Raw genomic sequence first — 12,180 nt, forward strand, 5'->3', positions numbered from 1 at the left:
TCTCTCACTTTATTTCTGTTTCCTTGACTACCTCACCTAGCTCTTTAGTATTTTGGTTTTCTCAAAAGTGCTCTAGTCCTTTTTTTGGCCCATCCAAGAACACTGGGTGGGACTGGCTGCTCATAGAGTTGCTGTGACATGAACACAGACCTCTTGGAGTCAGCCCCCTGTACCCCTCCCCCCATTCAGGTCTCCTGGGGAACCCCTATGTGAGAGGAATCCTTGCTTCTTAAAAAATCTCTCTCTCTCCTCTCTCTCTCAACAAATATGCATATATTTCTGTTTACAAAATTAATTTCTGTTCACTGTTAAAAATCTAAAATCACATTAAATTAGAAGAAAAGCATAACAAAACCCACTCCTAATCACAGGAGTAAAGAACATGCTGGCAGCCTTATCTAGCCCATGCTGTTTTATAATTAAAGTTCAGTCTTTTATATGAAGACAGATTTCAGGATATCAGAAACAGGAAAGAGAAGATTGCAGGAGGAATAAAATAGGTGTTTTTCTTTTCCTTTTCACAAATTACTATGAACGTAGGTACTTGCACTTAAAGATTTTTTTGCACTAAAAAAAGTACACAGGGGCTTCCCTGGTGGCACAGTGGTTGAGAGTCCGCCTGCCAATGCGGGGGACACGGGTTCGTGCCCCGGTCCGGGAGGATCCCACATGCCGCGGAGCGGCTGGGCCCGTGAGCCGTGGCCGCTGAGCCTGCGCGTCCAGAGCCTGTGCTCCGCAACGGGAGAGGCCACAGCAGTGAGAGGCCCGCGTACCGCCAAAAAAAAAAAAAAAAAAAAAAAAAAAGTACACAGAATTTAAATATCGGTGAGTAATGTCAAACATTATAATCCTGTTTAGTACCTAAACAGAAATGTGGCCCCTGACAATCTTTATACAGCAACATGAAAATTGACAGACTAAGCCAGAAATGACCAGGAAAGTGATTCTTAAGACTCTAAAAATTCATAGGTGATAGACACACATGAGAAATGGAAAATATTTGGATGTTTTGTCTTCTTGAACTCAAAATCTAGTAAGAAAAAAATGGATTAAAAAAAAAAAAAGAAGCCTGGCTGTCCTTGGCCATAACCCACAGGATCTGAGACGTCATAAGTCTTTTACTAGGCACTATGGCAGTTAGGGCAGTGAGGGGACTACAGAACCAGCTACAGTGGTGTTGAGAAATGCGGGTTTCATTTTTTAGTTTCTTTGAAATCTCTGCAGGTCTTGAGAACCTCCAGGAACCTTAACAGTCCTCAGAAGGGTTCCAAATCTGTTACTATTTTCAGATCAGAATACTCAAGGTGCAGGAAGTGGGTGGAGGAGAATGGGATGACACAATGTATAGAATTCTCTCAAGATACTGGTTCAGCCCAAACCAGGAAACTGTAGTTGCTGGAGAAAAAGTGAATTCTCCAGGGGAACAATATCACCTGTTCCATAGTAAAGACCTAAAGTGATGAAGGTGGGGGACTGTGGCTTCAACCTAAGTGCATTATGCCTGAGTGTCAGGAGAGATCTCAGTCCTGCCACTGCTCTGGAAAATCCAGGTGTCATATTCCTGGTGCCCTCCAGTGGCTGCCCTGAAGAGAAAAGAAAGGTTGTTCTGGGGAGAGCCAAGAACAGAGAAATGAAAAACAAATTTCCTTGCACTGGGAGGTGAGTGCAGGTGAGGGGCAGGTGTGGAATCAGCAGTCCTAATCAGAATGTTGCAGATGATGATGATGATAAAGTCTTTATAAAGAGAAGATCAAGGGATACAGCTTTCCACTTCTCCCTTCCTCACCAATTCATGTAACAGACTTTAGTCCCCAAGGAAAGTCACAGGCAGAACACTCTGGGAGGGGCAGACTGCCCAGGAGGGTCTCAGGAGTGCTAGTCTGTTATAGCAGTTAAAACTTTACTATGAGGGAGTTCCCTGGAGGTCGAGTGATTAAGATTCCAGGCTTTCAGTGTTGTGGCCCTGGGTTCAATTCCCGGTCTCAATCCCTGGTTGGAGAACTAAGATCCTACAAGCCGCGCAGCACGACCAAATAAATAAATTAATTTAATTAAATTGATGGCAGATTTTTTTTTTTTTTAATTTTTGGCTGCATTTGGTCTTCGTTGCTGTGTGCGGGCTTTCTCTAATTGCGGCCAGTATTCTTCATTGCGGTGTGCGGGCTTCTCTTGTTTCAGGGCACGGACTGTAGGCTCGTGCGCTTCAGTAGTTGTAGCTTACGGGCTCAATAGTTGTGGCTTGCGGGCTCTAGAGTACAGGCTCAGTAGTTGTGGCGTCCGGGCTTAGTTGCTCCGTGGCATGTGGGATCTTCCCGGACCAGGAATCGAACCCATGTCCCCTGAATTGGCAGGCGGATTCTTAACCACTGCGCCACCAGGGAAACCCCGCAGGTTTTTTTTTGTTTATTTTTAAATCTTTACAGTGGCTATCATGGTGATCATCATCATCATTACTGGCACTACTATTGCTGCAAATTTTTTCCTCGAACCAGAGGTTGCCACAATTTATCATTTAAATTAGATAGACTTGAGCTAATTGAATCTAAGACTAGTGTTGTTGCATAAATCTACTACCCCAACAAACCACCTAGTAGGCATCTAAAATCACTAAGGCTCCGCTAATCACAAAACCTTTGAGGAGAGCCCCTGGACAGGACAGGGATGTTCTAAAGCTCAGAGAACCAGTACTCAGACCTTCTCTAATCATCCTACTCCCAGTTTGTTAAGCAGCCCATCCCTGGAAGTAAGGCCCCAATACTGTCTCCCCCATGACAGTTATTGCATAGATGTAGTATCTTCCCTGTAGACTGCATGGACGCTGGTGGTTGTTGGACTTTGAGAGTGCCCGTGTTAGTTCTGGAAGCTGGATTCCCCAAATCTGATAAAGAGTAGCCAAAGTCCCTCCCATAGCCAGCACATTGAATCTTGCTCTGTGGTCTTGTGAATACTCTTTGACTTGGCTTCGGGTCTCAGAAAACAGAACCTGTGACTAGCAGTCAGGTACACATAATTTACTGAGAGAGTAGTCTCAGAAGAGGGAATCAGTGAAGCAGAATAGGGCAGGGTAAAGAGAGAAGTAAGGATGCAATTTCTGATGGAATTTAGCTTCAGGTAAATTGCACTATAATTATTTCCATCTTGAAGGAAGAGAGATGGCCTTTTGTAACTCATGTCTGTCAATCTTTAGCTATGGGCTCACCCTCGAGCCCCAGGGGCATAACCGATGTGAGACAGCTCCCTTTGGCTGAAGGAAATTCTCTGAAGAATATGGCAGCTGAAGGTAATACTCTGAAAAAGGGGCAGCTATGGGCCATTAGGAGCCAACACTCAGAGCAGGTAGGGATGGATGGACAATCCTTCAAGCACATCTGAATCAGGCCATGGAGACCATCTACTACCCTGCATGAACAACTCATTATTCGGAGCAATCCCCAGTAGAGGCCCTCACTCAGTCAACATTTTCTCTTTCTTGCCTTCTATCTCTAGGGAATTGATTCTCAAAGCATGGTCCGCTGACCAGCAGCCAACAGCATCCCTTGAGAACTTGTTAGAAATGCAGTTTTTAGATCACTTTCAGACTTACTGAATCATAAATGAGGGTTGGGGAGGGTGGGGATGCCAGGGTGTGGGTGGGAACAGCAATCTGTGTTTTAAAAAGCCTTCCAGGTGATACTAGTACAGGCTAAAATTTGAAGACCACTGCTCTAGGGAATGGAGAAGCAGCAGAAGGTACTGAAATTTTGACAAAGGATGAATGAGGAAAATCTCTCTAGTATTCCATGTGGCTACCATGTCTTCTGCATGACCACGGCTACAGTGCCTCCCCCGCTCAGCCATTAGGTGTTCCTAGGACCCCAGGGCTGACATGGACAATTCAGCCCCTTGGTTTTCTGTATCCTCAGTCCCTGACCTTTGTGGTTTCCACCTGGGTCCAAACTCAAGGTGTATTATCTGACAGACTTCCTTTTTGACCAAACTTTAGTCAGGTTTCTCTGAGCCCTCTTCCCTACTAGTCCTCTACCTTGGCCTGTCTTTAGCAAAAATCCTGTTCTTTATGTTTCTCTGTGGAATCACTCCAAGATATTAGAAGTGATTAAGGTGCACAAGAGCGTGTTTGATACTCTCATTGAGTAAAAAGTGAGTTAATGCTATATGCATGCACTTGTCCTTGGAAGGAAACACAGAAATGAGTATGTGTGTCTGTAAGGCTGTAAGGCTCCCTCTCTGGGAGGTGGAGATGAGGTGGGAGACTGGGGAGCAGGGGGCGGGGGCACGGTGGTTAGGGGTAAGGAGGGTCTGTTTGATACTTTTTCAGGTTTCGAACTTGCCAAAATGTTACATATACAACATAAAATCTTTTTACAAAAAGAAAAGTCTATCCTTTTGGACTACAAGTCTTGACCAAAGATCTGAAAAATGAGGGGAAATATGGGGAAAGCTTTTTTTTTTTTAACTGAACCTTAATTTATTATGGTAAAGACAAAGTTCTTCCCTGAACACGTCTCTGCCAAATTATCAACTCCCAAAAAAGCGACTGGAAGGGCTCTCTCCCCTTTATGGAAAGGTCTGTAGAAAAACGATTGGCAGGGGTGAGATTTGAATCTCTGTATCCCAAGAGACTAGCGCCCTCCCCCAACGCTTTGGATCGCTTAGGCAATTTACCTCTATGTACATGGGGAAAAAAAGCAAATTACAGCTATTTCTAATGCTCAGAAGACATATAAGGAAAGTAAATTCAGTGTGAACTTTGTGTATATTACCTTCTCCACTCCCTTTCAACAGACATTCGTCGGGAACTTCACGTCCTTCAAGCAGGCAAAATTAGAGTTAAAATTGTATGCTCAGACTATTCCTAGATTCCCACGCACCAAATATCAGGTGCTCCATCCTCCCTGATTCTCTGCGCTGTAATGAATCTTCCCAGCTACCGAGAAAGAGCAAAATTCGGTTTCGGGTGGTCGCCCCTCTGTCCGTCCAACCCGGACCCAGCACCCCCGAGTTTCGCCTCTGGTGCGGTCTCTCATGAGAACGAGGAGGTAGACAAAATAAATCCATTAGAGTCTAGAAAAATCAACCATTGAGAAAACGTTTGAAAATCACCATGGCCGACTTGGCTTTGGAACTGTGACGACCCTGAGATGAGTCTCAGATTTGCCGGCTGAGTTTAGGCGTCGGCGGAGAGAAGTTGTATTTCTTGTCCGCAACCGGAAAGCAGACGAACTCCCCTCCCCACTCCACTCCCTGCCCCCGCATCCCTAACCACCTGGAATTCGAGCCCAGACCTTTTAATAAAGACCCTGTTGTAAAAGACTATGGAAAGAAACATCTGTGCGATAGACCCACTTTTTTGCTGAATATGTTTTTATGGCCTGAATTCCCAAAGTTCAGGGCTGGGATGCGTGATGCGCGTCTTCGTACTCACCCGGGTCCTGCGGGTTCTGACCCTGCGAACGCAGTCTGGACTGGTCCTCGGGTCTCCCCTCTCCCGTCCCGGCCTCCCTGCCCGCATCACCTCAGTGATCCCAGTTCCCGCCTGTCCTGGGACGGGGCGGGAACTGGGACTCATCCCGACTCCCATGGCCCTTCCCCCACCCACGCGGGGCCTTCTGGGGGCGCGCAGCCGCGAAGTGGTCCAGAGCCCTCCAGCTTTGCTCTCTGCTCGTCCCCGAGGGGATGCGACTGGGAGGTGCGGGGAAGGTGGGTCACCGTGGGGTGCAGGGACCGAGTTAGAGGGGAGAAGGCGTTACCTCTTCTACGAACTGATTTTCAGAAGTACCTGAGTGTGAAAACCTAGTCCGAGAGGAACAGAGGAGGACAAAAATTGGGGGGAACTGAAGTAAACAGCCTTTTTCCTGGTTGGATTTTTTCAGATGCTCACCAAATTTCCTGAGGCGGAAGCTGCAGAGGTTCCTGGCTCCCTGTCCGCACTCCCACCTCCACACCCCTCCTGAGAGGCTCCAGGTGGAAGGTTGTTACAACAGATCTTGACCGTGCTCTTGAGAATGATAGCACGGGATTTGGAGGGAAACTAAACGGGCTGACACCTGTAGCTGAAGGAAGATGGCCTTAACGCCCAGCCTCCTCGGCTCCACCCGAGAGATGCACGTTCCTCCTCTCACCAATCCGGCACCTTCAGGTACCTCAAATGAGTTACTTTGTCACATATGGCCAGTTATTTCATGCAAATCCTTGAAGGTTTTTTTAAAATTACATATAATTTTTAAAAGGCATATTTCCTTGTAAAAATCTTTACCACTTATTTCCTAGCCTCGACTTTCTGTAATGCTTTTCCTTGGGATAACAGAAAAATCCTTTGTCTAACGCTACACCTACCTATTACTTTTCCTTTCGTATTTTTCTGTCTCTAGCGCGTTCTGAGGAAGTGAAGCATCTCCCTGAAGTTGGCATATTTTCTAAAGGCAACAGATTAACACTAGACAGTGTAAAGTCATTTTTTTCACCCAATCGAAGTAAAATGGGGTAGATTCGGCTGTCCCCTCACCTTTCAGGTGGCTCTATGGCTTAGTTGGTTAAAGCGCCTGTCTCGTAAACAGGAGATCCTGGGTTCGACTCCCAGTAGGGCCTTGCGTTTTACCCAGAAGTCAACTCTTCCTGAAAATTTATTTTATATTGGCGAGTTAATTGTGTCTTCCTACTAATCCCCCACGAATTCTCACCAAACTTACAGCGCTAGAACTCAATCAGATACATTACAAGTTATTCGACTGCAATTTGCTCAGATTCCTTACTTCTGAAGAGAAGTAGATTCTTAGGGAGATAACAATTCAAATGCAAACCACCTCCAAAGAATACTGCATGTGACTTTACCTCAATCACTTTTCAAATAGGTTTTGCATTGAACTGTGGTAAAGTGTTTCTGAGCACCTACAATGTGTTACAGTTTAAAGTACCCAAACAGGAAGATATGTATAATCTCTCTAGAGTCTAACAATCTCCAGCTCTAAAATTGATTTCATTAAATAAGATAAATTAACGAACAATGAATCCACTACTAGCTCTAAAGGAAAATTAGGATGTTTGCAGGGGCATGCTTGCCATTTTGAACAGTATATTCCCATGTTACTTCTCTTAAGGAAAACACTAGAATACTTCAGGAATGATGATCAACTGGAAGGAAAAATGTCCTAAACACAAACATTCTATAGCTAGGACAAAGTTGCTGTGAGAAAAGAGCAAGTTGGACAATTCTGCCAGATATCTAAAGCAATTGAGTTTCAGCCCTAAAGATTTATGGAACTTCTGTGTCTTTTTGTCTCCCATTCATTCATCAATTAATTCAACAGCGTAAACTGCTGGTCTTTTATGTACCAGGCATATTTCTGTCTTTCTTCTTCTTTCTTTCTTTCCTTTTATTTTCAGTTACATTTTTTTCCCCATGTTATGGGAACTTTTAAGATCTACTCTCTTAGCAACTTTTAAATATACAATTCAGTATCATTAACTATAGTCACCAACCTGTGCATTACACCTTCAGGACTTATTTATCTCATAAGTGGAAGTTTGTACCTTTAACCACCTTCACTCATTTTGCCCGCCACCCCCAATCCCTGCCTCTGGTAACCACCCCAGGCATATTTCTAAGGGCAGGAAATACAGCAGCGAACAAAGCTAACAAAAAGCACTACTCTTATGTATCTTACATTCTGGTGGGGGGGGGACACGGAAAATAAAGAAATGAGTGTGTAAAATAAGTAAGCATATAAGATACTGAATAAGTCTGCAGAGAAAAATAAAGCAATGAAAGAATATGGGGAGAGTATAGGGTGGAGGCATAGTAACAAAAGAGTGTCATCCTGTCCTTTGGTAAATCACTGGCAAATGTAAAAAATTATTTTTTTACTTTTTAATGAGAAATAGTTACAAAGTGGCTATTATTATTACTCTAAGAACCATGAGTAGCAATATTGAATAATCAGAAAACTGACTCCCAACAATGCCTGGATCCCACCGCCATTCATTTTGATTAGGGCTTTATTGAACTAGTTCACACTGCCTGTATTCAAACCTCAGCTGCTCCACTTATTAGCTAAGGGACCTCTGGCAAATTGCTTTATCTCGATGGTCATCACTGTGCTCCTGTGTGAAACGGAAATAGTAATAGGACTACCTAATAGAGTTAATGGGAGGACTTAAGGGGTAAATACACATAAAATATTTTAGAAGGATATCTAGCACATAAATAAGCAATCAATAAAGTAAAAATTGTGCCCAGAATTGATTATACACAGAGCCTCACTCATTCCAAATTTAGGTGATGATATTTGCAAATTTTGAACTGACGAAATTTAGATGTGTTGATGCTGAAAATGAGTTAAGACTTGGGGGGAACTTGGAATGGGGTTAATATTTTTCCATGTGGGATGGGTGTGAATCTTTGGGGACCAGCAGGTAGACTAAGATGTCCTTTTCCTAATCTCTAAAACTTGTGAATATGCTATCTTGCAAGGCAAAAGGGATGTGATTAAGTTAAGAATCTCAAGATGGGGAGATTATCTTGGATATTTGGATTGGTTCAATGTAATCATAAGGTCCTTATAAGAGGGTGGTAGGAGGGTCAGAGTAAGAGGAGATGAGACAACAGAAGCAGAGGTCAGAGTGATGTGAACATGAGCCAGGGAATAGGGGCATCATCTACAAGCTGGAAAAAAGCAATGATTTCTATCCAGGGCCTCTAGAAAGAAGGCAGCTCCGCCACACCCCTTAAGGCCCATTTCAGACTTCTGACCTCCAGAACGGATAGATAATAAATTTTGCTATTTTAAGGTGGTAAGTTTTTGCTAATTTTCTAGGGCAGCAAATAGTTAATACAGATTTATGGTATGGGTGTGCACTGTAGTCAACGTATTGAAAAACTGTCTTGCTGCCAAAGGAAACTGGTACCAAAGAAACCTGCTGAATTTCTTGAAGGACTACAGCCCCATGTATAACCACATCAGATTGACTGACTGGGAGTTAGTCCTAGTACCTACATTTCACACCGCAGAGCTCGATTAGTGGGATAATTTTGTTTACTACCCTGTTTCTTTCTCAAACGAGAGTCTGTAGGAGTGACAAAACTCTCTTGCCTTCTCTGAGGCTCGAACTCAGGACCTTCAGATTATGAGACTGACGCGCTGCCTACTGCGCTAAGAAGGCACTGGCTTGTCTTATTTTCGTTAGAACTATCGATTCTCCTTCATGTTTATACGAACTTTCTAGGAAGTTATATTTTTTGAATAGAGTGAAAAATAAGAGTATGTGCTAGGGCATATGTTTACCATTGCTCCGAGTATGTCACAATGATTGACCAAAAGTATTTCAGGATTTTATCCTTGATTAAATATGCCACATGGTGAATTTTTTTTCCATTATGCCTTAAACACCACTTACTGCTGGGAGACATTAGGCTTCATTAGATTTCACACTGCCCCACTTCACAACATGTGTAGAAAGTGACATACAGATACGAGGGGCCTGAGCTGGGTCCACAGGCATGAAGATTTCCAGACTGCAACAATGAAGGACACACAAAAATGTTTAGCTCTGCTGAGGGCGAAGCTGCTGTCTCCTTATCTAGCTCTGGAACTTCCTTGCCTGCCAATGTTCCTCTTACAATCGATGTCTTTGATCACGACCATGACCATGACCTGAAGGCCCTTCTCTTCTGGCTAGAAGTCCAGAATAATGTAAACAGAGGCGAGATAAGGTGGAAGAGATGAGGTGAGATGATTGAGAATGGAGAAAGAATATACTGGATTTCAATCTGGCAAAGTAGAAACGGTCCCAAAATGGAAAATGTAGGACTGAAGTGTAAATCTTGTATGTGCCATCTATTAAGTTAGGAAAAATAATTCACTTGGTTTCTTGGGAATATGTCAATTTTAAAAACTTCATTATCTGTAAAATGGGATAATATTTCACAGTATTATTTAAAAGACTGAACACTTGACACACACAAAAAAGTTGTTCAATGAATACTAGTAAGTGATACAAATGATGATAGCAAGCTGTATTAAGTGCTTATTATGGGCAAGGTACTCTTTTAAGCAATTTATATGTATCTTACATGTATTGACCATCTATCTATCTATCTATCTATCAACCTACCTATCTATCTACCTATCTATCACTTTAGGCAAGTCTTATTATTGTCTCCAGTTTACGTATGAGAAAAGTAAGACCCAATAAGTTTAAGTGACTTGCCAGTGGGCTTGTGGCTATGTAGTTGATGTGAAACAGTGGCACTAAGGCTCACTTAAACGGTGCAGCATGTAATGGATCAGGCCGGTCAGCGAGAGGGTGAGCCGGGGAAAGAAGACCAAGGGACTCACCCAGTTCGCGTTGGTGGGGTTGGAGCAGGTAGAACGCGTCCTCTCTGGGCCTGGAGAGGATGAGACACCCCGCACCAAAAGCAAACTAATTCCCTCCCTGAACTTTGTAAATTAAGACCATGATCACATTCAGCAAAAAGTAGGTCTGCTTGCGCAGTTGTTTCCTTCAATAAGAAATCACACACAGACATACAAACCCTGACTCAAGTTCCGAGTGAGTGGGAAGGGGAGCTTCCTTTTTCTAGATGAGGACATTAAAAGTAACTTCCCGCTGCTGACCCCCAAACGCAGTTGACAAATTGGAGACTCCTGATCTCTGCGTCCTCAGAGTTCCGGTGCTGCATCGGCGGTGGTGATTTCTAATCATTTTTTGTAACTACTGATTTTCTTCGTTTGAAGGATATTATGCATTGGCTGCTTCTCCCTTTACTTTCGAGTATCACAAACATAGCATAGGAGGCAAAAATGTGTCTCCCGAAGTAGGAATCTATTTGCAGATTTTATTGGTAGTGGGATGACAGTTGTCTGGGGCTGGGCGGGGGGTGTGGTGGTGGTGGTGGCAAATGCTCTAGAAAAAAAAAACAACACGCAAGAGAACAGACTTGTGTCTTTTAAAGTGTTAAGGAGAGCTTTAAAGTGTTTGCTCATGTGGTAGCGTGGCCGAGCGGTCTAAGGCGCTGGATTAAGGCTCCAGTCTCTTCGGGGGTGTGGGTTCGAATCCCACCGCTGCCAGCCTTGTTATCAAACCTGCTTCTTTGAAGAAATTGCTTGAGGTTAGGAAAACATTTTCTTCCAACTTCAGGGGTAATTAAGGGAAAAACAAAAAAAGTCAGACTGCCAATTGTTTGTATCAAAGAACACGATTTAGTATCTAAGGGAATTCTTTTGAATGTTTTTTAAATGTTCGTAAAGAAATAAGTAAAACTTCCACATGGTTCAAAATTACTAAAATAGATATACAGTGAAAGTCTACCCTCATCCCACTTCATTTCCCCCCAGCACTGGATTCTGGTTCCTCACACAAACATGTTAGAGCCTAGAGTTACCTTAAAGGTATACTTTTTGCATGCAAGCCAGGAGAAGTCTATTATTTTCCTCACATTTTGCACTTTTCAGACCTATTCTACTGCATCTTGCCTTTATTACTTCTCGTATTTTGCCGTGGTTTTCATATCAACATAGAAAGAACTTCTTTTCTTTTTCTTTTGTCTCAAAAGTATTCCATGTTATGGATATATCTTAAATTTAACCAGCCACATTTAACAATATAAACAATGTTGAAATAAATAATATCTGCATTTCATAAGGGTGTGTACTAGAGAACTTTCTAAAAGTGCAATTGCTAAATCAAATCATATGTGTGATGGTAATTTCAGTGGTTCCTGTCTTAGTCTTCCCTAAATGTTACTAATTTATCCTCTTATAGAGCCAAGGAAGGGCCTGTTTCCTTGACACCCTGGCCAGCACAGAGCATTCCTGTGACAATGAGAATTAACAGCCATTTAGTTCTTACTAAGCCCCAGATATTGTTATAGTTCTTTACATTGTCATATTATATTCTCAGTAATATATAAGAAAGTTCATATTATTATTCCCATTTTACAGAGAAATAAACTGAAGTTATAACCAGTTAATCTCTTGCTTGTGGGTGGAGGAATCAATATGTTAATATTGTAGGGTAGACTAAAAAATGGTCTTCCAAAAGATATCTCCATCCTAATTCCTGGAAGCTGTAAATATTACCTTATACGGCCAAAAAAAAAAACCCACCAAAAAACAAAAGGTGGAGTCTTTGCAGAAGAGATTAAGTTAAGGATCTCAAAATGGGGACTTTATCCTTCATTATCCA

The 12,180-nt window shown here is 42.8% G+C and overlaps 3 non-coding genes and 1 pseudogene across 3 annotated transcripts; 3 read left to right on the forward strand and 1 right to left on the reverse strand.

Annotated features, from left to right (window-relative positions):
- LOC116762187 overlaps window positions 1-12,180 on the forward strand; it is a 382,117-nt pseudogene that overhangs the window by 279,361 nt on the left and 90,576 nt on the right.
- On the forward strand, window positions 6,512-6,585 carry TRNAT-CGU. The gene has a single exon. It is a non-coding gene; the product is annotated as a tRNA-Thr (tRNA).
- Window positions 9,084-9,156, reverse strand: TRNAM-CAU. Its single transcript has one exon. It is a non-coding gene; the product is annotated as a tRNA-Met (tRNA).
- Window positions 10,982-11,063, forward strand: TRNAL-AAG. The gene has a single exon. It is a non-coding gene; the product is annotated as a tRNA-Leu (tRNA).

Source organism: Phocoena sinus, chromosome 11 (genome assembly GCF_008692025.1).
Source record: "Phocoena sinus isolate mPhoSin1 chromosome 11, mPhoSin1.pri, whole genome shotgun sequence".
NCBI lineage: Eukaryota > Metazoa > Chordata > Mammalia > Artiodactyla > Phocoenidae > Phocoena > Phocoena sinus.